Here is a 27706-nt window from a genome sequence, read left to right on the forward strand (position 1 = left end):
ATTCCAAAACCAGGTAAAGACACTACAAAGAAAGAAATGTATAGGCCAATACCCTGATGAACTTAAACGCTAAAATTCTCAACAAAATATTAGCAAACCAGATCCAGCAATACATTAAAATAATCATACATCATGATCAATGGAATTTATTCTGGAGAGGCAAGGCTGATACAATATTTGCAAATCAATCAATGTGATTCATCACATAAAAAAAAAGGAAGGAGAAAAATCATATGGTAATATCAATAGTGTCAGAAAAAGCATTTGATAAAATCCAGCACCCATGTATGATCAAAACTCTCAGCAAGGTGGGAATAAATGGAACATACCTCAACATGATAAAGGCCATCTATGACAAACCCACAGCCAACATCATACTCAATGGGCAAAAATTAAAAGCAATCCCTTTAAGATAAAGAACAAGGAAGGGGTGCCCCCCTTTCCACTCTTATTTAATATAGTTCTGGAAGTCCTAGCCACAGCAATCAGACAAGAAGAAGAAATAAAAGGCATCCAAATTAGAAAAGAAGAAGTAAAAGTATCATTATTTGCTGATGATATGATATTGTACTTAGAAAACCCTGAAGTCACAGTAAAAAAACTACTGGACCTGATAAATGAATTCAGCAAAGTGGCAGGAAATAAAATTAATACTCAGAAATCAGAGGCATTTTTATACAGAAACAATGATCTGTCTGAAAGAGTTAATTTTTCTTCACTATTGCAACAAAATAAATAAAATACCTAGTAGTAAATTTAACCAAGGAGGTTAAAGACTTGTACTTGGAAAATTATAAAACATTGATAAAAGAAATCAAGGAAGATACAAACAAGTGGAATCATATACCATGTTCATGGCTAGGAAGAATGAACATCATTAAAATGTCCATATTACCCAAAACAATTTATAAATTCAATGCAATTCCTATTAAAACATCAAAGACATACTTTAAAGATATAGAACAAATATTCCAAAAGTATATATGGAACAAACAAACAAAAAAACACAATTAGCCTCAGGAACTTTGAAAAAGAAGAATAAAGTGGGTGATATCACACTTCTGGAAATCAAGTTATATTATAAGTCCATTGTACTCAAAACAGCCTGGTACTGGCATAAGAACAAGCATATAGATCAATGGAACAGAACAGAGAACCCAGAAATAAACCTGCAGTTTTATGAACAATTGACAAGGATGGTGATAGCATACAATGGAGTAAAGACAGTCTCTTTAATGGTATTGGGAAAATTGGTCAGCTACCTGCAAAAAATTGAAACTAGACCACCAACTCACAACATTCACAAAAATAAAGTCAAAATGGATAAAAGACTTAAATGTAAGTTATGAAACCATAAGCATCCTAGAGGAAAACATAGGCTCCGATATCACTTGCAGCAATATATTTGCTGATTTATCTCCACACGCGAGGGAAATAAAGGACAGGATAAACAAATGGGACTATATCAAACTAAAAAGCTTTTGCACAGCTAAAGACAATATGAACAAAATAAAAGGCAAACCACACAATGGGAGAACATATTCGACAATACATCTGATAAGAGGTTAATAACCAAAATTTATAAAGAACTTGTAAAACTCAACATCAGGAAGATAAACAGTCCAATCAAAAAATGGGCAAAAGAGATGAATAGATACTTCTCCAAAGAGGACATACAGATGGCCAATAGGCATAGGCATATGAAAAAATACTCAACCTCACTAATCATTAGAGAAGTGCAAATTAAAACCACAATGAGATATCACCTTATACCAGTAAGAATGGCGCTCATCAACAAAACAACACAGAGTAAGTGCTGGCGAGGATGTGGAGAAAAGGGAACTCTCCTGCACTGCTGGTGGGAATGCAGACTGGTGCAGCCACTGTGGAAAACAGTATGGAGATTCCTCAAAAAATTAAAAATCAAACTGCCTTTTGGCCCAGCCATCCCACTTTTAGGAATATACCCAAAGAATACCATAGCAAAGTTTGAAAAGGAGAAATGCACCCTCATGTTTATGGCAGAATTGTTTACAATTGCCAGACCTGGAAACAGCCCAAGTGTCTGTCAATGGATGATTGGATTAAAAAGCAGTGGTACATATACACAATGGAATACTATGGGGCCATGAAGAAGAAGAAAGTATTATTTTTTGCAACAATGGATGGAACTGGAAACTATTATGTTAAGTGAAATTAGCCAGGCAGAGAAAAAAAAAATATCATATGACCTCACTAATATGAGGAATCCGATGAACAATATGAACTGAGGAGCAGAATAGGACAGAGGCGGGATCAAAAAATCCAGAAGGAAAGTGAACAGAGGGAAAAGGGATTATAGGGTGATCAGATGGGACGAGAGCAGAAAAGCAAATCCTGGAGGGAAGTGGGGAGAGCATTACAGGGAGGGAGACAGGGGGTTTGTACTGGGGAACACAGGTGACATTAGAATCTAAGTAAACACAATAAATTAATTTTTAAAAAAAGAAAGAAATAAAAAATAACTACTAGACCTGATAAATAAATATAGTAAGGTGGCAGGATATAAAATTAATAGTCAGAAATTAGTGGCATTTTTATACACCAACAATAAACTGTCTGAAAGAGAAATTAAGAAACTAATTTTCTTCACTACTGCAACAACAACAAAAAAATAAAGTACCGAGGACTAAATTTAACCAAGAAGGTTAAGGACCTGTTGTGAAGCCAGTAGCCATTGCCACCATCACAGCCACCTGGCCCGTGCAGGTTCTCATTAGATTCGGACAGTCGGTGATAAAACAACGGAGCCAAGAACTGGTGGGCCATCATTTTTAATCCTAGCTTGCATCCGCAGGCAAGTAAAAACACACTGGGCTCCTAAACCCACTCATTCAGTGCTCACAAAGCTACTGACTTATCCAAGTTTCCTAGAATCAAAGGTTTCTAACCTCACCAGTCTCATTCACCTCTGTTCCCCATCTCTTCTCTGCACAAACTGGCTTCTCACTTAGCACTCCACCATCTTGGCTGCTTCTTCTGGCATCCTCCACATGGCCTTTCTCTGCTCTCCTCTCTAACGTTAATCTCAGGAACCGAGAGAGCAAACTCTCGGTCTGCCCCACTTTACAGTGCAGAAATCAAAACCATTAATCCAACACACAAAACAAGGAAGTCTCTAGTACAAAGTCACTTATCTGAGGCATGATAGGATTGCACCAACCTACATCAAAAAGGGTGGGAAAAGCTTAGTCCTAAAACCAAGCCCCAGGCTACAAGAATCCTGCCTGCCTACAGCCCGCCCCCAACACATATTAATATCACCTGGGCGATGGGTTTCCATGTGGGCAGCGCTATCTTTAACAAAGTGAGCATAATATATTTTATCTGCCCAACACCTGTACTCAAAAAATTATAAAACATTGATAAAAAAAAATCAAGGAAGATACAAACAAGTGGAAGCATATAACATGTTCATGGATAGGAAAAATAAACATCAATAAAATGTCTATATTACCAAAGAAATCTATAAATTCAATGCAATTCCTATTAAAATACCAAAAGCATACTTCAAAGATATAGAACAAATATTCCAAAAATTTATATGGAACCAAAAAAGAACACGAATAGCCTCAGCAATATTGAAAATGAAGAATAAAGTAGGAGGTATCACATTTTCTGATATCAAGTTATACTACAAGGCCATTGTACTCAAAACAGCTCGGTACTGGCATAAGACCAGGCATACAGATCAATGGAACAGAACAGAGAACCCAGAAATAAACCCACACCTTTATGGTCAATTGATATTTGACAAAGGAGATGAGAGTATACAATGGAATAAAGACAGTCTCTTTAATAAATGCTATTGGGAAAATTGGACAGGTACATGCAAAAAAAAATGAAACTAGACCACCAACTTACACCATTCACAAAAATAAACTCAAAATGGAGAAAAGACTTAAATGTAAGTAGTGAAACCATAATCATCTTGGAAGAAAACATAGGCAGTAAACTCTCTGATATTTCTTGTAGCATATTTCTTATAGCAATATTTTTGCTGATTTTTCTCCATGGGCAAGTGAAATAAAGGACAAGATGAACAAATAGGACTATATCAAACTGAAAAGCTTTTACACAGCAAAAGACAGCATGAACAAATTAAAAAGAAAACCTACACAATGGGAGAACATATTTGCCAATATGTCTGATAAGGAGTTAATAACAAACATTTATAAGGAATTTCTAAACCTCAATAACAGGATACAGTCCAATTAAAAAATGGGGAAAAATACTGAACAGACACTTCTCCAAAGAGGACATTATCAGAGAAATGCAAATTAAAACCACAATGAGATACCACCTCACACATGTCAGAATGGTGCTCATTAACAAAACAACACACATTAAGTTCTCACAAGGGTGTGGAGAAAAAGGAACCCTCCTGCACTGCTGGTGGGTATGCATACTTGTGCAGCTACTGTGAAGAACTGTATGAGGTTTTCTCAAAAAATTAAAAATGAAACTTCCTTTTGACTCAGCTATCTCACTTTTAGGAATACTATATGTTAAGAATGCCAAATCACTGATTCAAAAGAAGACATGCGTTCTATGTTTATTGCAGCATTGTTTACAATAGCCAAGATCTGGAAACAGCCCAAGTGTCTGTCAGTGGACAAGTGGATTAAAATGCATGGTACATATATACCATGGAATACTACACAGCTGTGAAAAAGAATGAAATCTTACCTTTTGTGACAGCATGGATGGATCTGGAGTTTATTACGCTAAGTGAAATAAGCCAGGCAGAGAAAAACAAATATCATGTGATCTCACTTATATGTGGAATCTAATGAACAAAGTGAACTGAGGAATGGAATAGAGGCGGAGACGAGGTCGCAGGGAGCAGAGGGACAGCTGTCAGAGTAAAGGGGATGACGGGATGGAATCAGAGAAGATGAAAGGATTAGTGAAACTATATATACATAACAGAGATATAGATAACAGGACAGCAAATCCTAGAGGGAAGGGGGAGGGAGTTAGAGGGAGGAGGGTAAAGGGGGTGTAAAAAAGGACACAAGGGTGGGAGTGAGGGAGTTATATTCAGTGGGACAATTGAATCCATGTAAACACAATAAATTAAAAATTAATAAAAATTAAAAAAAAACCTGGGTGCATCTTATATAGTGGTTGTAGAAGTGTGGCACTTCAAATGCCACAGATGGAACTGAGGACGAGGCAATACTATATGAAGATAGTGATTCATCATTAGACACAGATGAGGACAAGCTAATGGATGGGAGTTTTGACAGTGATTAGGAGGTGTATGATCTTTATGATGAATAAAAATTGCGGTCTATGACTATGTAATACTTTTTTTTTTTTCAAAAAAATTTTCAGGCCCCAAAATTAAGGCGCATCTTATACATGGGGAAATATGGCATATGGAGCTGGCTAAACAAAATTTACACTACTCATGTTTCTGTAGACTTTAGTCACATGCTTTGGGCTCCCCTGTTGCCCCACTCCAGACTAACTGCTCTGAGTGGTTTAATTTCCTATACAATCCTCTCCATCCTCTGATTCTCTGGTTCCTGTGGTGTGTTCACTCTCTTTCCCTCCCTCCCAGCTTTCTCCAACTCATCTAAAATATTTCCTTTATATATAGAAACCAATGCTTCATGTAGAATAAAGTTGTGGGGATAGGGATTTCTGTTTGAGTTTTCAATACTTCTTTAAAATACTGCCTAGAGATTAGTCAATCCCTGGAGCTACTTAACCACATTCTAGTCTTTCTTGGTCATCAATAGCATGATGTACATCAGAATTCTCCAGAGAAACAAAACCAATAGGATATGTAGAGATATACAGTAAAGGAGATTTATTACAGAAATCGTCTCACATAATTATGGACACCAGCAATTCCCACCACCTGTCAACTGTAAATGGGAGAACCAGGAAAGCTGGTGGTATAATTCTGTGTGTGCCCAGACTTGAGGACCAGAGAAGCCCATGTGCAAGGGCAGGAGAAGATGGGTGTTCCAGTTCAAGCAAAGAAAGCAAATTTGCCCTTCCTTCACCCTCTTATTATATTCAGGCCCTTAACAGATTGGGTGATAGTCATCCATGTTGGTGAAGATTTTCTTCTTTACTCCATCTGTTAACTCAAATGCTCATCTCTTCTGGAGACACTCTTGCAAACACACTCAGAGAAAAAAAAAGTTTGACCAGTTATTTGGGTATGCCTTAACCCAGTCAAATTAACAAATAAAGTTAACCATCAGAATGAGAACAGGAGAGTGCTCACTTCAGCAGCATAGAGACTAAAGTTGGAACAATACAGAGATGATCAGCATGGACCCTGTGCACGGATGACATGTATATTTGAGGAGAGGAAAATAACTCATTTACCTTCTTTGCATACAAATATCCACACATCTAACTTTTTGGGAAAGACTCATCTTAAGTTGGGTTCACTCAGGCATTGATTGAACACCCACCAAAAGTAGGAACTTAAGAGCAATAGTAATGACAGTTATATTACAACCCCTCACATTTCTGATATTTAAAAATTGCAGAGTTTTGCAATGAATTATAATGTTTCTGTGCAAAAAACAACCTCTGTAATAGCCTCACTGATCTGGAAACTAGGGCACAGAGAAGTTGAGTTATCTGCCTAATGTAACTCAGCTGAAGTGGAAGATCTGGGATTCAGTCAAATGTTTCCTGGCCCATTCTTGGTTCTTTTCCGTCCCCCATCCAAGATAAATGTGTAGGTATGAAGCCAAATGAGCCTGTTTATCATTTTGAAAGCTAGGGGATCATTTACTTTGTCTCACCTTCTTAGTTTTTCCTAAATAGTTTCATTAGCAAGCACTTTGCTTTGAAAAATTTCCCAATTCATCAAAGCTTGGTACACTCCTCAGTATTCATACAACATTATGATTTTCCTACAAATCTGACTAATCTCTATATTTAGTGTGCTCACCCATGCTGCATTGGAAAGAAAAGGTCATCTTTCAATGTGTCAACATTGCTATAATTCTCTTAGGTCATGGCTGTTTAAGCCCTCACATTTATAAATTGGCAATTACATCACTGTCTCCAGGGATTCCTTCAGTTTAAAAATTACTACTTTAATCTTCATATCCAGTATCCAAATTGAGAAGGGAGTGGGTAATTTCCATCATCCAATTGCTGCTACAGAATAGGCCAGCTCATTGAAAATCACACAATTTGTGTGTCAATGTGTTTGCTGTGAAAAATATATATATATTTCTGGAAACCATACTTCCCCAGAACCCTTAGCTAGAAACAGCTATTGCCTCCTATAGACTGATTTTTTTAAGACTGATCTTCTGGGGATAGAAGTTACTATAAAATCCTTTTATCCATTTGGTCCTCCTCACCAATCCCCAACCAAACAAAGTGTTTGGAACATTTAAATTTCTTTTATTTGTTCCTCCTTATTCACTGGGTTTTTAACTAATCTATGAGTTGTCTCTGGGGATTTGGATTCCACACTTACTTTTGATGTGAGCACATCTGGGACTTGTTGTATAGTGAGAAGAACAAGTGTTCTTGTTTATCAGGCACCCTGCTAGATATAACATAGCATTAGCCATGTCTGTTAATTAGAGAAGTCTAGGTCATCCATGACTGAAGAATACATATACAGCATTGTTCTTTTCTGCCTACATGCAAAGTCATTTTCCTCCCTCCTTTTTCCTTTTGAAATTTCTCTTGAAGAGAGTCTTACTTCCGACACGAGCAGGCAGGTATGTTTGAAGCTGAGAAAGGGAAGAATGTGTGAAATGTGAGCTAATTCCATGAAGATGGTTGGATCTGTGGATCACTTAGATATCCACATCTGAGATCCTGAGGAAGTCTTTATCCACATCTCTCAACAAAGTGTAGCAGATAAAACAAAACCAGCTTTATCTGCTCCAGGCATAATAAACTCGCTGTCTCAGATCCTGATTCGACAAGAAATGTTTGAAGGTTATAGGAACTAAGATTATATTAGTGAGGTAACAGAAAAAGAAAATCACAAAGACCCACAAGAGATTGTACCACTTCAAATTCACTATAGTCATTGCTTCTACTAACATTTCAGACATTCTACATATTTCTTTAGTACCTTGATTTGGATATCAGAAGAATATGTTGGGGAAGTAATGACTCACCACCTCAAAATTAAAATCCAAGCCTTGGTTTGCCAAAACTATTTTTTCACACCTTCAGATTTGGCCATCAGAAGAGCAAAGAGAAGTCCCTGGTTCTGAAATCAATAAAGACATTACTGCCCTGGACAGATAGCTTGGTTGGTTAGAGCTTTGTTCCAAAGCACAGAGGTTGCTGGTTTGATCCCCAGTCAGGGCACATACAGGAACAGATTGATGTTCCAGTTTCTCCCTCTCTTCCTTCCTCTCTCTAAAAACAATAAAAAATACTAAACATTTAAAAATAAATTTTAAAAATACATTACTATTGCAAGTATATTAGAAACCCTTCCTCCAACAGTTTCATATACCTTTTGTTCTGCTATTGGAGGTTCACTGCCCAGCTGCAGGTTACTCCTTGTGAGTGAAGGAGACCAGGAAAGAGAGAAAGTCAAAAGAAGAAAAATAGGAGTAAAGACTAAGAATAATGATATATCAGACAGAGTAGGCTAGGTTACACTGTGTTAAACACACACACACACACACACACACACACACAGTCTCAGTGGTTTAATATAACAAAGGCTCATTGCTGGCTCACACTATATAATCTCGAACAGGATGGAGGCTCTGTGTTCATGATCACATCTTTACTCAGGGAAGCAGGCTGAGGGAGTACCCACCATTTGGGTTAATGTACTTCTTTATTAGCATGAGGAGAACGTGTTGATGCGTGCTCCAGTTATTAATGCTTCCATTGGGAAGTAATAGCTGTCAGGCATGCTCACATTTTATTGACCAAGTAATAGTCACATGACCACACCTGATGGCCAAGGAAGTATAATCCTACTTTGCATCCAGAAGGAAAGAGTTGAGTGTTTACCACAGTCCTAAAGATCACTGTAGTTGGAGAAGAAAGAGGCAAGGTCAATGAATAGCCCTGGGCCTAAACTACATGCGCTGTGCCTCAGGGGAAAACATGTGGGATTGGAAAAAGCAGTCCCTACCTTAAGTAGGGTCATCGACTTGCCATAGGAAATCTAACAGAGATGAGAAATAATTTCTTCAAATTCCTGCATAGAAAGCAGCAGAACTAAGGTTATGGCTTTCTGTGCCCATGTCTGCTGCCTCTCCCATGTACCAAATTGTCCCACTGAGCAACTGAAAGCTTAATCCCTGCCATCCAGGCACGTCCCATGAAGCTTGGTAAAAACCTAATACAAGTACACAGAAAATGAGTGGAACTACCATGTCATTATAAATTAAAGTTTAAGGCCCTGGCCGGTTGGTTCAGTGGTAGAGCGTCGGCCTGGCGTGCAGAAGTCCTGGGTTCGATTCCCGGCCAGGGCACACAGGAGAGGCGCCCATCTGCTTCTCCACCCCTCCCCCTCTCCTTCCTCTCTGTCTCTCTCTTCCCCTCCCACAGCCGAGGCTCCATTGGAGCAAGAGATGGCCTGGGCGCTGGGGATGGCTCCTTGGCCTCTGCCCCAGGCACTAGAGTGGCTCTGGTCGTGGCAGAGCGACGTCCTGGATGGGCAGAGCATCGTCCCCTGGTGGGCGTGCCGGGTGGATCCCAGTCGGGCGCATGCAGGAGTCTGTCTGACTGCCTCCCCGTTTCCAGCTTCGGAAAAATACAACAACAACAACAACAACAACAAAATATATATATATATATATATATATATATATATATATACTATATACTATATATACTATATATATATAAAGTTTAAGTTGTGTGACAACAGGTGAAAGGAGTCCAGAGAACAAGTGCTTGGAATAGCCAGGGATCAGCCTGGGAAGCCTTCCTAAAGGAAGCAAGATTCACAGCCCCACTCAAGGGAGACAGAGAGTTTTTAAGGAAAGAAGAGAGCAGAGACTCACCAAAATGAGTTAAAGAGCAGGAGACAAGGCGGGAGAGAAGGAGAGAGCCCTGCACCAGTGGGAAACCCTGAGGAGTCTGGACCCAGCAGAATGGAGGCAACATGCCAGGACACCAGCTGGATGGGCCACTAAGAGCAGGCTCCTCCGCAGTGGGGAGCCCCGTTTATGCGGACAGATGGAGAGACGAAGATGTGAAGGACCCCTGAGCAGAGGCATCAGAGGCGAGGCAGGTATGTAAGGAAGCTGTGTGATTTGGAGAATGGGTAAGAGAGCTTCAAAGAAATTCCCACTCCTGGAAGACCATTGCAATGACCCTGATAATGGGCAGATTTGGAGATGATTTTTAAGATGCCATCAGATTGACACTGTTTTCAGTCTTGATTTTAGTCCATTGACAAGTTTTGGCTGCTCGTTCTTAGGAGAGAGTGTGTGAGCCACAATCCAGGAATGGGCTCTTCCCTTGGTCTCCAGGGTGAGGATGGGTTACCTAGTGAGGGGAACATTTGGCAGAGAGGACAGGGGTCAGTGACTGCTCTCCAAACCTTTGCACCAGAGAAATGAAGAATTCACAGCCCCTAGGATGCTGAGCTGACCATCTAGTAAGCCTGAGGGTGACCTCTTTGAACTGACAGAACTGGAGAACTCTGGGATTATTATTTTGTCTCTGAACAGAAAATAAACCTTGACCAGATGCACATCCCCAGCTCCCTGCCGTTCACTCCACCACCTAGCACGGCTTTGCTGGAGCCGAGGCTCTCACCTGCATCCTTGGGAAAGCTTAATCACCTACTTTGTGTGCTATTACTGTGATTAATAAGGGCATACCTGCTCCTGCAGTGCCTCATAAAAGGAGTGGCAGCCACCTTGTAGAATATAGGAGTCAGGAACCCTGTACCTGCTCCTGTCCAAACATCAACCCACCACACACACACACACACACACACACACACACACACACTCACTCACTCTGACACTCAGGGCCCTGGTGCACACACACAAAACTAGGATAGGTTCTGTCTCCCTTCCTCCCCTCCTTTCCCAGGCCCTCCAGGCCAATGGAGCTCAACCAATTGTCCCACCACCAGGATCCTGGAAGTTTATCCACTGAAGCAGCTGGAGGGGACAGAGCAGCCAGGCCATTTCCCACGAGGTGCCATGGTGAAGCTGGGCTGGGACTCGTTCAGTTCAATTTATACTCTGTTTCTTTCTGATTTTATGGTGGTTATACTTACATGGCTCTGAAAAAGCATTTTTGTCAAAATACACATTGTAGCATTAGGTCTGTGGAGGAGGCACTTTACGACATCCTCCCCTGCAAAGAAGGCATAAACGAAGAGGAATGGGACATAACTCCTATTTATCCTTTGGCGACTGGCTCCCACTGTCAGGCAGAAAAGATCTTGCTGCTTCCATTAGGAAGCTTTCTCTTCCTGAGGACTGTAATTAGCTAAATGCTCTTAAACTCCACTATGGAAACAGCTGGGTGTATTTCCAGGTGATCGTTCAAAGCTTTACTCATAGGGATCTCTGCCTTTCTAGATGTTAATTGCAATCTGGGAAAAATAGGGAAAACAGCTAGTACATAACAAAGTTGAAGACACAGACAGGAGGCAATTGGTAGGAGGAATAGCGCTAGGGGAGGAAGAGAAAGTCTGCGAGGGCAGTTTCTGAAGTATGGCCAGCCTGCCCGAACAGGGTGGGCGCTGGGGAAGGTCAGCTGGCTCTGAGCTGAGCCCGGAGGGTCAAGGCCAGGGCCACATTAAGACTTCAAGAGAATGAAAGGGTATGGTTCACTACTCCCCATAGACAAGTCAAAAGAAAATTTATTTTCAGAAATGATATTAAATTTATAATAGGCTGGATTAAAATAGCTTTTTAAAAACTTTCTAATTGAAAAACTATGGGTAAATTTATCAAAACTGAACTGTGTTCCTTTTTCTGGTAGAGGTGCTGCTCCCCTTTTGCCCTAAGCATATGTTTGATCAATCTTTTAGGTATTGGCATTAAACCCCATGCGTAACTGTTTTTGGTAATGAGTAACCAATTGGAGTTAAAGCCCATAGCATGAAATCTGGACAGAATGCTGTGCTTCACTCCGGGTAGAAGAATGTTGTATGCATGATGAAACCGCAGTCATGGGACAATACTCAGGGTACCCTTTACTCATAGAGACTCTGCTCAAATGTTTGCTCACCAGACAGGCGTTCCCTGATAATCCATCACAGGAGGAACTTCTCCCTCCCAATGACTCTCTCTCTACTATGATTAATTTCTCTTTGTGGCACTTATCTAGACATAATGTTATATTGCTACTTGTTTCAGGGACTATCTCCATTTACTGTGTGAGGGTCTGTTGTAGACTGAATAATGAAGCCAGCAGAAGATGCCCATTCCTCAATCCTTGGAATCTAGGTTTTCTTACATGGCAAAAGGACTCTGCAGATGTGAATATATTAAGGATTTTGAGATGGAGTATTATCCTGAATTATTCATGTAGACATGACATAATCACAAGAGTCCTTATAAGAGGGAGGCAAGAGATTAGTCAGAAGAAGATGATGCAATGATAGAAGCCAAACAGAAAGGCCATGTGACATGGGACCATGAGCCAAGGAATGCCCGTTGCCTCCAGAAGCTGGAAGAAGCAAAGAATGGATTCTCTTAGAGCTTCCAAAAGAAACCAGCCCTACCGCAATCTTTATTTTAGCCCTGTAAGACTCATTTTTTTACTGTGGCTCCAAAACTGGGTATATTTCCAAGTGATGAAGATAATAAGATCATATTTTTTAAAGTCTGTAGTAATTTGTTAGAGTGGCAACAGGAATTTAACACAGGGTCTACACTACACTCCCAGCTCTTAGATTAATGCCTAGCATGGAGTAGGAAAAAAATGCATACCTGTTGAATGAAGAATAAATAAGTAAATTCATTCTTCACTTCCAATATGACACTGTAAGATTTGAAGGGCAGGATCTAGGCCTCCTCCAGCTTTGATTTTCTCCCCAGTGCTTGACACTTTCTACAAAGTAATCATTCAGGAAAAAATATAAGTGGTTCAAATAGTATTTCCAACTGCATTCAGGAATTCATTTATGGAGCAGCTGTTGTATACTAGACACTTTAGTAAGCATTAAACATACAAGACCACAAAGACCTGACCCAGTTATTCAGTTGGTCACAAATTAGTCAAGGATGGAGGGAGGGGTGAGACCCAGCACTGTGTACTGAAGGATGTGGGAGCTCACCTTAACTGAGCATCTACAATGTGACAGGCACTGTGCTGCTAAACATTTCAGTAGAGTTCTTAAGAGCATGGGCTTTGGAGTCAAACTACTATTTCCGTCTAGTGCATATTACTTTATCTTTCTGCAGCTCAGATGCCTCACTATAAATCTAAGAAAATAGTATCTACCTCTCAGAGTTGATGAGAGAATTAAATAAGCTAATAATGTTCATAAACATTAACACTTTAATGGTTAATTTTATGGGACAACTTTGCTGGGCTATAGTTCCCAGATATTTGGTCAAACATTCTGGATGTTTTTGAGTGAAATATATATTTAAATTGGTAAACTTTCAGTAAAGCAGATTTCCCTCCATAATGTGGGTAGGCTTCCACTAATCAGTTGAAGGTCTGAATGAAACAAATTCTTGATTTCCCTGAACGAGAAGGAATTCTGCCAGCTGATGACCTTCAGACTTCAACTGCAACATCAGCTCCTTCTTGGGTTTCCAGTCTGCCAGCCCACTTTGCAAATTTGGGATTTGCCAGCCTGCATAATTGCAGGTAAATATCTTTACACACACACACACATGTCTTCTTTCTCTGGAGGACCCCAACTAATACAAACACATAGTACAATGCCTAGCCTTATTATACATACTCAATGCATTTTATCCCATTTAGTGCCTGCTCACAACATTTTAAGGTATAATATCTCCATTACATAGAGGAGAAAATAAAAATCAGAGAGATTAAACATCTTGCCTTATGCCATGCAGATAATAAATGCTAAAGGCATGATTCACTTCTCATCTAAACCTGGATTCTTCTTCTACAGTGCTCCCCCGACTCTGCTTCAAAAGCCAGCAGCTAGCCAGACAACATGCTAAGAGAATTTCAGATTCTTCTAAAAGGCATAAACTAAGGATTGAAATGTATTGAAATTCCAAAGTTTTTAATACCTTCCCAGGAACATACAAATACGTGATCAATATAATGCTCTAATTCACTTGATTGCATTAGATCACCTGGACTCTAGAAGACTGTGGAGACGAGCTTCCGGAAGATGTCAAGTATTAAATAGAAAATGCTCTGAACAGCACTGCCCTCTTTTACCCTGGAGCTTTAATTCTCTGTGTGAGAATTTACATTCTACTTTCATCACATAGCTACTTACTACCGTCTATAAATTCACTTTGATCACATTAGATATATTGATTCACTGTGTGCTGGTCCAATCTACCCCATCCTCTGTCAATATGAATAAGTAAATATATATTTCTTGTTTTCAAAGGAACTACTGATAAATAATTTAGGAATATAGTATTTGTGAATTGTTGTTAATACTGCTTATGCCAAACTAAGACCTGCTTGCAAGTTTGGCCATTTATTGGTGTCTGGGAACTTAGACTTTATGGAGACCCCAACCAATCTCAGCCAATAAGGGTATCCCACTGAACCAAAATTGTTTCTATAAACAATATGGCTTATGTTGAACATACACTTTTCTTCTGAGAGTCTGAAATTTTTGGTACCTGTAGGAAGAAAATGCTCACATTACCAGCCACCTACCCCCCTACCCCCCAAAAAACTTAAGATATTGAGTCTTTAAAGAGCTTCCCTGGTTTTAATAAATGAACATTCCTGTTGTCACAATCAGATGCTAGAGAAATTAAGTGCATCTTGTGCAACTCCATGAAGATAGGACTCTCAGGAAGTTAGGTCTGGTTTTCTCGGACTGCATTAAACTGCCTTTCCCTTTGCTCATCTTGCCTTTTATTCTTTTATTGTTATAAGTTTTGTCCATGACTATACTACATATTGTGTTCTGTGAGTTTTCTCAGCAAATCACCAAAATTTGGGGTGATCTGGTGGATCCCTAATACGAGAATAAATTGACAAATTGGACTTAGTCAGTATTGAAAACTTCTACTCTTCAAAAGATATCATAAAGACAAGCCAGAGATTGAGAAAAAATACTCACAAAGCCTATATCTAGTAAAAGTACTTTTATGTAGAACATATGAAAAAGCCTCAAAACTCAGTAATAAATTAAAAAATAAAATATAAAAATAAGTAAAAAGTTTGAATAAATATTTTACCTAACATATTTGAATAATAAATAAACACATAAAAAGATGCTAAACATAATTAATGATTACTATTATTGAGCAAATTTTTACTAAATGAGACATGACCACACACATATTAGAACAGCAAACACAAACTGATCATACAAATTGCTGGGTAGAATGTAGAGAATCTGCAACTCTCTCTCATACACTGTTGCTAGAAATATGAAATAGTACAACCACTCTGGATAACTGATTAGCAGGTCCTTGAAAATATAAGCATATACATGACAAATCCTCTGTCTATTCTACCTCTATGTATATACCTAAAATAAATAAAAACATATGTCTATGCAAATGCTGTGTACAAATGTTCATGGTAGATTTTTTTTTTCAATACCACAAACTGGAAGCAATCTAAGCACCTACACCCTGGTAGCATCTGCCCATCAACAAGTGAATTGAGGAACAAATTGTGGTTTGTCTGTACAATGAAATGCTACTCAGGAATAAAATGGAATAAACGATTGGTACAAATTACAACATGCATTTATCTCAAAGTAATTATGCTGAGTGAAAGAAGACAGATCAAATAAAGTACACACAGTATGGCTCCAACAATATATAATCTAGGAAACACAAACTAAGATACAATGACAGAAAGCAGATCTGTGATCGCCTGAAACAATGGCTAGAGGAGCAACAGGAAAAGATGACAAAAGGAGCAAGCGGAAAGTTTTAGGGTAAGTATCTTGATTACGGTCATTGTTTCACATGTACACATATGTCAAGACTTATCAGTTGTGCACTTTTATGAACAGTGTATTGAATGTCAATACCTCAGCAAACATTGTAATATAATTACCCTGACTACAAAACAATTACAATTTTATTTAAAATTTAACTTAGTAGTCCATGCAGATGGTACAGTCTCATAATAGGGTATAGCTTTAAAAGTTTTATTCTTTTTATTCTGTACAGTCTTTATCTGTGGCTACGAGTATAATCATATTGAAGATGTCAAAGTGTAAATTTGAACTCCTTCATAAACATGAGATGAGATTCCTGCCTAAATGAATGTCCTAGCCAGCCACACAACCCCACCCCCACCTGCTTCACACCTGCAGTAGACATGAGCTTCATTCATACCCAGGTATATGGCTCCCATTTCTCACATGTGCTTCAGTGTTCTCTCAAAATCATGCACAAAAGATCTCTATTTATCAAATTTCTGCTTCATCAAAGCTCCACATGAGATACAGTGAAGGATTCTAAAGTGACTTCTAGGGAATCTGTCCATGTTTGAAATATAAAGAGTAAAACATGGTAAATGAAATAAGAACAACAAAAGTACAAATGATGGTGATTTATAAAGTACCAAGTTCTAGCAGGTAACATTTGGTATAATTACTGAGGTCTTTGAAGACACTCTGATGTGATAAATGACCTTCTTGCCTCCGAACCATTTAAAATCACTAAAGAGGATAATAAAATGCAATGGTGAGAGTGAGGGGGATATCAGGATTCTTAAATGGCAGTGGACATAAAGAAAAAGTCAACACGGAGGAGAACATGACAGAAAAACAATGAGATTGCCTTATCGTGCTTTTCTCCAGGAGATTCCTGGAGCACCACTCTTGCTAACATTTTCTGCAATAAAATAAACTTTTTTTTTCCCTTCAGAAAAACATCCAAAACCTGAAATGAAAAATCTGTCAAGCATGTGGTTGTACCATGATCCGCTGGGGAATGGAAGAGCTGGCATACTGATGAGCATGTAATTTGTGGAGTCCTAAAGATTAATTTTTGCTATAGGTTGCCTTCCCTTAAAAGGCACTTGGAAAGAAAATAAGCAGAAATTGGCTCTAATATCCCAGAAAAGGATTTTTTAATGAACTTCCAAATTAATGGAAAGCTAAATCTTTTCAGTTCCCACATCAAACTTTTTCAAAGTTTACTTTTATTAACTTTGTAAAAATATTGTTGTTTTCTCTCCTTCCTTTTTTTTTCCAGTTTCTATCTTTTGACAAAAGTACATTTCTCTTTGACCAAGACATCTCACTTAGAGAAGAGACCTCCACACTTAGCAATCTTTCTCAAAGGCATTCTCCCTGGTTCTTAGAAAAAGGAGCAGAAGGTTGAATGAGACTCCCTTACATCTGAAGCAAAGGCACATTCCAGAGAGGGGGCTTAATCAATAATCATAAACCCTTTATTGATTGTCTATAGGAGATAACTCAGGAAGGAAAGTTCCCATGTGCCTTTCAGTCTGCACCTGCTTCCCAACCTTTACCCCACCCCCTCCTCATGTAATTCCCCTTTTTAAACCTAACCCATTGCTTTGCTCTAGAACCAGCCAGGAGCTTATACAGAAGGGATTTCAAATGCAGCATTGTCTATAAGCAAAAGCTGGGAACAATCTAAATGCCTACCAGAAGGAAATAGTTGAATATGTTATGGTACACTTATATTATGGACCACTAGACAACTATTAAAATAATGGGGTAGATTTATATGTATTGGCTTGGAAAGTTCTCCATAACATACTGTTAATAAAGCAAAGCTTCATACAAAAATTCATAGGCATATAACAATATTTTTATAAGTTTATAAAAAAACTTCTTCAAATGAATTAAGCATATCTGGGTGGGATGCAATAGGTGCAGGAGAATTACACTATTTTACTTTATATAACTTTAAAGCATTGAAGTTATTATTATTTCCACTCTGTTTTCATTGTTCCTTTTCAAATAAAAAATGTTTAAATCAATAAGTAAAGTAATAGAATATGTTTTCATGTTTCCTTTTTATCTTTTCCATTATTTATTATTGGACTAACCTACTAAGTACACCATGACCATGTGGACAGAAAACATATCTTGATTACTACTGTGTCCCTTTTGCCAAGAACAGTATCTAGAATATTAAAAATATTCATTAACTACTTCTTGATTAGATGGGTTAATTAAATAGATTCATTCCCATCACTCTCTGATTCAGTGTCATTGGTCTACTTGGCCTCTGCCTTATCTCTATGACCAAGTACCACCCACACCCTATCATCATAATTGTGTCTCCATCGTGCTCCCTTGCATTTAACATCTTTGTCTTGATTCTTTTCTTGATGACACAGCGCTGAAGCTTTGATCTTGCTCGTGCTGTCCTCCTAACACAGACAAAGTTCTCCTTCTTGATTCTAATTGAGCAGCAGAAACACTGCTACTTAGTGAAGACTCTTCTGTTTTCTACTATCTGCTTGCACTCAGAGTCAGCCTTGAAATTTTATGTGTTTGTTTGGAGTGCCCCCAAGTTCCTTAGATTGCTTTAGTACTGACTATTTGACTATTTCTTTCCCTTCAGACAACCTCCTTTGTTTGTAAGATTGAACACTTCCCCAGGTTCTGAGTCTGGGTCTGTTTTCAGAGGTCCCCTATCAGGCATGGGGTCTGGCTTCAAGTTCTGATCCCTTCCATTCTACCCCAATGTTAGGCTATCTGTAGCTGAGCTGAGAAGAAATACCTGTAAGATGTTTTACAAACAGCTAAAAATGTTCAGTTTTTCCATTTTCTTTTACATAATGCAAACATTCTTAGAAAATAAAATACACTTTTCTGAAATTTTTTATCCACCTTTTTTTTTTTACCTGAAATCAAAACACATCACCACATAATAGTCTACAGGACCTTTCTCCCTTCTGGTCCTGCTCTATGACTCTTTCTTCTCCAAAGGTCAGTTCCCTTTGAGTCTCTGGTTATAAGTAGAAATTTGTGAGATTATATCTTTGGTTCTAGTCATCTAAGAGACTTCACAGCAGTGGTTCTCAAAGTGTGTGCCAGGGAGCACTGGTGCACCCTAGAAGATTTCCAGGTGTGCCCTATAGTATTCCAGAGAAATATGTGCCTGTAGGGGACCAAAAAACCAACAGGGTTTTTAGAATTTAGATTTTGGGGGGACAGAGGTGCGGGGAATTGGCTATAATCTGACAGTATGCCCAACTCCCCACCTCACTTTCCTGATTAGGTTGCAAAAGGCTGTTAAGCTGAGTGCTGGATTGTTTACACTACCCTCCATGTCCCCCAGAAAGACTGGAGGCAAGTTTCTTCTATCCTTTGTTTGGTGTACAGTTAAAATGATATGTATGGTGGGGTTTTGGATTGATGATTAAACATAAGGAATTGTCTCTTGAAGCCTTTTGGATTTCTATAAAAGAAGAATATGTGGCTATATCTAAAATCTTTGAACATTTTACTACAATTTTCAACATCTTATTTATGTGAATTAGGATTTTCTACCGTCAACACAATTAAGAATAAAAAAAGAAGAATTCTTCAATGTATTGATGAGGAAATGAGAGTTTACCTTTCAAATATATGCCCAAATGTTGAAGAAATCACTATGATACATCAAGCTCATGTTTCTCATAAACACAAGAATGAAAAAACATATTTGCACTGGGACCTGCTGAATTTACTAAATCTTACTAAGAATGTATCTGTATATATAAAAAGATAACTTTTTGTCATTTTTAATTTTTTTTAATTTTTTATTTATTTATTTATTTTTTACAGAGACAGAGAGTGAGTCAGAGAGAGGGATAGACAGGGACAGACAGACAGGAATGAAGAGAGATGAGAAGCATCAATCAGTTTTTCATTGTGCGTTGCAACACCTTAGTTGTTCATTGATTGCTTTCTCATATGTGCCTTGGCTGTGGGTCTTCAGCAGACTGAATAACCCCTTGCTGGAGCCAGCAACCTTGGGTTCAAGCTGGTGAGCTTTTCCTCAAACCAGATGAGCCCACACTCAAGCTGGCGAGCTCGGGGTCTCAAACCCGGGACCTCTGCATCCCAGTCCGACGCTCTATCCACTGCGCCACTGCCTGGTCAGGCATTTTTAAATTTTTTAACCTCTCTTTTTTATAATTTCTAAAAAGCATAACTCAAAAAATGTAACATAAAAATGTTTTCTAATGTCAGAATAAATTTAGTTTTGTCATATTTATTTTGTTTAATTACCATAAAAGCATGCTTGAACTTTATATTTTTTATTTAATATTTGACTTAATTATTATAATATATTTCTCAGAAATTTGTATATAGTGCACCTACAATTATTTGTAGGATTTTAAATGCGCCTGGACTTCAAAAATTAGAGAACCACTGCTCTACAGATTCAGTGAGTGCATCCAAATTCTTTGCAACCTGAATAACCATGACAATAAAATTGCTTTGTTAAAAAGGTTGTGACCTTGGTAAAGATTCAAAATATATTGTTTAAAATTAAAGAACCAAGTAAAGATTCAAGAGAAGTCCCTTGAATATGTGTCAGACTGATAGTTGTTAGGATTCTGCCTTAAACTATTCTATTAAATTTAATATTTATCCAGAGGCAACTATTATTTACTAGAAAATTTATACAGAATAAAATAAAGCTATGATATCAATATACATTAGTTAAGTTAAAGTAAGTGAGAAGTGGGTAAAAGATCCCAAAACACTAAAATTTTACTCTCAGCCCACTATCTTTTATTAAAGATTCTTGAGAAATTTCTGTTCAGAGTTTAACACAAAGAATATTTGATATTTGTTGGGCTTAGGTCCTGAACCATATGCTGAACTGTTTGACATGGGCCACAGGAAAGAGAGGACATTTTCTGCCTAAGCCAAAGAATTCCACAAAATCTATAAAGGCTTGCTCTATTTACTTCTGCAAAGACCACAGCCAAGTCCCAGGTTTCACTATTACACTCGGTGAAAACCTGGGCCAACAAGAAGCAAAAGTTCCCTGACCATGAGCTATCTATCACATTGCAAGATATTCAAGGTCACGCATAATCTAACCTTGGCTAAGTTATGAGACATAACACTAAGAAAAGTTTAGATTTCAGTTGTATTGAGGTTTTATTTCTCCATATATAAACTCCAAGATATTTTAAAGAAAAAATGCTGAAATTATAGGTGTTTAAAAAATCATAGTTATATCAAAAAACAAAATTATCTCTTGATGAGATATAGTTTCAAGGGGCAACATTATCCCTAAGTCAAAGTGTAACCCAATAAGGACCATCCCAAACCTAGGAACACTCCACTATCTTAGAAAGAGTCTCTAGTCATGCTTGCCAATAGCCCCAATACTCTGCATCTGGCTTATTCAACCATATCAATGTTCAAGCCAAAGCTACCAAATGCTTGCCGCTGGGATGGAAAAATGCCGGGATGGAAAATACTTCCCATACATAAGAAAACTGGGATAGTGCACTTGTCTTGAGTCAGGCAACATGTGACCTTGTGGATGCTCTGAGTGACTATATACTGGCTAAGCTACAGTCTCCATGCCTTCCTCCTGAGCTTCAGCCTAGATAACCAGATTTTCCCTACATTGTGCACGGGCATGCTACTCTTTCTATCTGTCTCTGCTGTTCAGTCACAATGAACTTCTAGTTTCTCACTGAAAACCTAAGAGCTCTCCTTCTTCATACACATCATTGTTTGTGTGTCCTATCACTTTCTTAAATTTTTAAATTTTTAAATTTATTCATTTTTAGACAGAAAGAAGATAGAGAGAAAGAGAAAATGAGAGAGAGAGAAAAATGGCAGAGGAGCAGGAAGCATCAACTCCCATATGTGCCTTGACCAGGCAAGCCCAGGGTTTTAAACTGGCAACATCAGCATTTTAGGTTGACGCTTTAACCACCGTGCAACCACAGGTCAGGCGTGTCCTATCTTGGTTCTCAACAAAGACAACACCTGCTGAGGATACACCTCTCCTGAATCCCTAAATCATTTAGTTCCTGCTGTCACATGTTTCCAAAGGCACATCTCCTTGTTGCAATTGTGTGAGTTCCATTCAATAGCTGACTTTCCCACCAGACCGTGTACTCTATAAAAGCCAGGGTACATGCCTGTCTTGGTTATCTTTTTAGCCAAGACTCCTAGCACAGTGCAAAAAAACATTGTATGTGCTTAAAAGGTTTTTTTTGTTTTGTTTTGTTTTGTTTTTGTATTTTTCTGAAGCTGGAAACGGGGAGAGACAGTCAGACAGACTCCTGCATGCGCCCGACCGGGATCCACCCGGCACGCCCACCAGGGGCAACACTCTGCCCACCAGGGGCGACGCTCTGCCCACCAGGGGGCGATGCTCTGCCCCTCCGGGGCATCGCTCTGCCGCGACCAGAGCCACTCTAACGCCTGGGGCAGAGGCCAAGGAGCCATCCCCAGCGCCCGGGCCATCTTTGCTCCAATGGAGCCTTGGCTGCGGGAGGGGAAGAGAGAGACAGAGAGGAAGGAGGGGGGGTGGAGAAACAAATGGGCACTTCTCCTATGTGCCCTGGCCGGGAATCGAACCCGGGTCCCCCGCACACCAGGCCGACGCTCTACCGCTGAGCCAACCGGCCAGGGCCTTAAAAGTTTTTTGAATAAATAAATGAATTAGTTATTAAGCGGGAAGATATAGTCCAATAGAAAGTACATTTGAGACAGGGTGGGGGAGAGAACTTGTTTTCAACTTTTGAAGAACCACACTACAGCTGGACTAAGGACCGTTTATTTTTAAGTAGGAAATAAAAAATTCTGTCCACTTTAAATGATTCTCCAATCTTACCATCTCTGTGCAATTTCAACCTTGGTATCTACCCTGGCTTTATTAGGAAGATTCAAACCCATAAATGTGCATTATAATGTAAAGAGCAGTAAAGGTAAAAGAAAAAAAGTCACTTTGAATTTCTGGCAGTATGACCTTGAGAAAGCCATGTGACCTCTCTAAATGCAGTTACTCACCTACAAAAAAGATTATGATTCCTGAGATTGTATATATAAAAGAATTTCCCCAATTACAAAAAGCTAGGCACATGTAAGAAACTGTTCTAATGTTGGAAGCATATCAGGGTTTCGAATGGAAAAACATCGACTTTCAAAATTGAAGAGCTCAGATAAATTTTGCTTGCAGCTCAGTGAGTAAATGGCAGGGCACAGACTATGAGCATGTTGCCTGGGAGAACCCTGGCAGCCCTGTCCTCTGGACAGCATCACCCTCCTGCCCCAGAAGAGGCTGGATGCTGACTTTATTTAAATAGATTCCATTCCCTTAGACTGCCTCATGATAAAAATATTTTGCTCTACTCTCCATGAATTTGCAATGAAGATCAATAATGTATAAAAGCCACTGAAGCAGGAACACAAGCTAAATGTATCTGGGCTTATGAGTAGGGGTGCCTCTCACTTAGAATTCAACCACCATCTTCTGAGAAGCTAAGCTGACATATTTTCATAATGAGGGGAAATGGGCTTAGTAGGAAAACCTAAGAAGGCAGTGTTAAAAAATAAAAATGACCTAGGCCTGGTATAATCGAGGACATTTACTACCAATAGGAACCCTGGTGGCAGGTCCCCAGGCCATCCCAGGGTGTTACAGTAGAATAAAGAGCTCAGGATTCAACAGTTGGCCAGCTTGTTTACTTTGAATATAGCACTCATTAATCCTCTCTGAAGTTTTGTAATGGACAAAACCTGCAAAAGAAGAGACACATGTCGGCATAATCAGGAGTTCCAACTCAGAGAAAGCCCTCTATGGACCCAAGGCAGCAAGCCCCGGAGGAAAGAAGCACAGACTGGTGGCTGTGGTCTGATGAGACTCGCTCAGAGACAGGCTGCTTCCTACCTGGGGCAGTCAGGGACTAAGGCATCCTCATGGTGGGAGCAAAGAGTTCGGGGTTAGCCACCAGGGGCCACTACAGATCTAATGCTGGCCCTCAGGACTGATTTTCCATTGGTAACAAGTCCTTCTGAAATTCTGAAAATAAAGAAGCTGCCATGGAAATCCAGAGGTTGCTGACTGATTCTTCCAGGTATTGACTGGGATCTGAAGAAAAGACCTGTGGATTCCCCTCATCAAAGTATCCTGTAACAGGTGGTACCCGACCCCAGGCTCTCATGAGCTGTTAACCTTATGTCTGCCACACTAAAGGGATCAGCCAGCAAAGAAACCCAAAGCCCCCTGGAATCTTCTGGGCTTTCGCCTTTGAAGAGATTCAAGTTTTAGACACTAATGATGTAGCTAATACAAAACAAACAAATGCAAATGGTGTGCATTTACACATGTGTGGGGCACCCCAGCACCCCAGAGAAATTCCCTCTGCTACCTGTACATTTGGTTAGCCGAGAAACATTAGGGAAAGAAACTGTTTAACTTTCAGAAGCAAATCTTCTAAAAACCATGGGAACTAAAATGTCAGTTTTGAAAAATGAAAATTTTGTGTGAGTAATTCCTATAGGGTCCTCTCATGTTTTGCATATAATTTCAGAAAGGGCATCTTTATTGATAGTCTACAGAGATTCTAGCAAAATCTACCCAGAGCCCTCAACTTTCTGTAAATCCTCCTAATGAATCCCTAGGCAAAAGACAACAGAGTTACATGATACTCCCAGAACAGACCAAAACATTGACTGTCTCTGAGGAAATAGAAATAAATCTTAATATCCATATGTGCTATACATATTTTTTATTTTTCTGGCTTGTCTAAAAGGACTCATCTGCCTAGATAGGTGATTGAATTTTGAGATGTTTGCAAGAAGCTATTTCTGCTTGACTGATGCTTCAGTCATATGATGGCATATAAGAATGAAATGGCCCAACCACGGTGGGGTGGAGTTTCATCTAAACAGAGCACGCACATGCTCTCGTTTCTCTTCAGATCGCATAAATCTTTTGCCTTTTACTAAACTGAGCACATAGGTTTGCTCTGCTATGTGGCTCGAAGCCCCCCATGGAAGTTCTTGAATAGCAGTAAACAAAAACAGGCTGTGGGTAGTGTAAGGTTGGTGGATAATGAGGGATGGTCACATGGGGAACCCAGGCCCGCAAACTTTGGCTAGGACCGCCCACAACCAAGTGCACCAAAAGAAACTTCCTAGGAGTCTTTGGAAAAAAAGTGACTGACTGTCAGCCAGTGAGATTTTGCTATGTCATATTAGCCCGACTTCCCTAGAAGACCCCTTTAAATTTGCCTACACGGTCTCTCCATGTGCGATTTTCCTGACCTCTATCTCCTAGGCCAGTAAATCTTGTCTGAGAAATGCTCTGTACTGAATAAAGCCTTTACTATTCCACGCTTGGTGGCTACACCCCTTCCTTCCTTCTTGGTGGGGAAAAATATCTTACATTTTGGTGCCAAAAACCCGGGAGGAGTTAGAAGTCTGTAAGGACCGCTCCTCTCCCCTTCCCTCCAAGAAAGAACCAGGATCTCTGACCTTCCACCCACTTGGCGCATGGTGCAGTAAGTTCCCCACCTCCAGCCTCCCCCTTCAGCCTCCCCCCCCCCTCGCCTCAGTTCTTTCCTCCGAGAATCCCTGTCTGAAACCGTAGCTGCGTCAGGGACTTCTTTCCATTCTGAGTGAGTGTGGGCCCATGGAGACGTCCCGAGCACACCCACTTTACCTTATTCGTCCGTGGCTAGAGCTTGAGTTTTAGGATGCTAATACTCATCTCTGACCATTCTGAGAACTGAAGGTGACCATGGGGGCAAAGGGATCCAAACCTGACTCTAAAACAATCCTGGGGTGCCTAATCTGGAATCTCTCAAACATTGATCCTTCCCTAAAAAAGAAGAAACTAATCTTCTTCTGCAGCGTAGCCTGGCCACAATACCCGCTGGATAACCAGATCAGGTGGCCTCAGGAAGGGACTTTCAATTTTAACAGCCTTACTGATTTACAGAACTATTGCCAGGAGTCTGGAAAGTGGTCAGAAATCCCTTATATTCAGGGGTTTTGGCATCTGCGTTCTCATCCTAAACTCTATGCTGGTTGTTCTACAACACACGTCCTCTTGGCTAGAGAAACCTCAGCTAAACCCTCCGCTCCAGATCTCCCCTCATTTGCCGACTCCCCCAAGGAACTCTCTTCCCCTCCTGCAAGACTCCCTCGGCTCCCTCGGTCCCATCGGACTCCTCCCCCCTCTTTGCTAGATCCAGCTTCCCCACCTGCAATGATGCTCTCTCTCTCTCCTCTCCAGTCAGCGCTCACACCCGATCTCACTCCTGGCCACAAGAGGGAGCCAACCTCCTATGCCCTCTCCGCGAGGTGGCCAGAGCAGGAGTTGTTCAGGTTCATGTGCCTTTCTCCCTCTCTGATCTGTCTGCAATCGAAAAGTGCTTGGGCTCTTACTCTTCTAATCCTACCAACTATACCAAGGAATTCCAATATCTCACTCAGGCATATGACCTCACTTGGCATGATCTCTATATTATTATGTCTTCTACCCTTACCCCCGATGAACGGGACTGAATCCGGACGGTGGCGTGAACTCATGCAGATAAAGTCCACGCCTCAAACCCTCAAATGCCGGTGGGCCCAGAGGCGGTCCCTGACACGGACCCCAACTGTAATTACCAGACGGAACAAACAGGTAGGAGACGACGAGACCAAATGATTGAATGTTTTATAGCTGGCATGCAGGATGCAGCACAAAAGGTAGTTAACTATGACAAATTAAGGGAAATTACTCAAGGACTTGAGGAAAATCCGGCTCTCTTCTTAAATCGCCTCACTGACACTGTGGTCCTCCACACTCATTTAGACCCTACCTCCAATGCCGGGGCCACTGTATTAACTACTCACTTTATTTCTCAATCGGCCCCAGACATTCAGAGGAAACTTAAAAAGGCAGAAGAGCACCTCCAGACCCCTATCCGAGACCTGATGAACATGGCATTTAAGGTTTTTAACAGTCAAGAGGAACAGGCCGAAGCTGAACGCCAGGCCCACATGCAGCTGAAGGTATCACTCCAAACCCAGGCTCTTGTGGCAGCCCTGAGGCCAGCAGAGCAACAAGGGCAAGGCACAGAGGGTGCTCGACCTAGGTCCGGGCCACCAAGAGGATCCCCACCAGGAGCTTGCTTTAAGTGTGGCAGGGAAGGTCATTGGTCCCGGCAGTGCCCCTGCCCGAGGCCGCCCACTAAGCCCTGCCCTAAGTGCAAGCAGCCCGGTCACTGGTGGAGCGATTGTCCCCTTTTGGCAGCAGGCTCATCCTCGACGTCTCTACATGGAGGACAGGCTGCTCAGAAGGGAGGCCAAGCCAGCCAGGCAGGGCTATCATTTGAATTCCTAGGCCTCGCAGACGACTGATGCAGCCCAGACTCGGAGACCCCCATTACTCTCTCTGAGCCAAGGGTGATGCTACAGGTAGCAGGTAAGTCCATCTCATTTCTTGTGGACCCGGGGGCTACCTTCTCTGTTTTGCCTTCATACTCTGGACTTCTAGTTCCCTCACAGGTCTCGGTTATGGGAGTGGATGGGACCCCTACTTTTCCTCTTCGTGCGCCACCCCTGACATGCAGTTTGAATGGAATCCCCTTTTCGCACTCGTTCTTAGTCATGCCATCGTGCCCTGTA

The 27706-nt window shown here is 40.3% G+C and overlaps 1 non-coding gene across 1 annotated transcript; it reads left to right on the forward strand.

Moving 5' to 3' along the window:
* The first annotated feature begins 6278 nt into the window (after window positions 1-6278).
* LOC136381617 (U6 spliceosomal RNA) lies at window positions 6279-6388 on the forward strand. The gene has a single exon (XR_010747109.1). It is a non-coding gene; the product is annotated as a U6 spliceosomal RNA (small nuclear RNA).
* Window positions 6389-27706: the final 21318 nt, after the last annotated feature.

This window comes from Saccopteryx leptura, chromosome 9 (genome assembly GCF_036850995.1).
Source record: "Saccopteryx leptura isolate mSacLep1 chromosome 9, mSacLep1_pri_phased_curated, whole genome shotgun sequence".
NCBI lineage: Eukaryota > Metazoa > Chordata > Mammalia > Chiroptera > Emballonuridae > Saccopteryx > Saccopteryx leptura.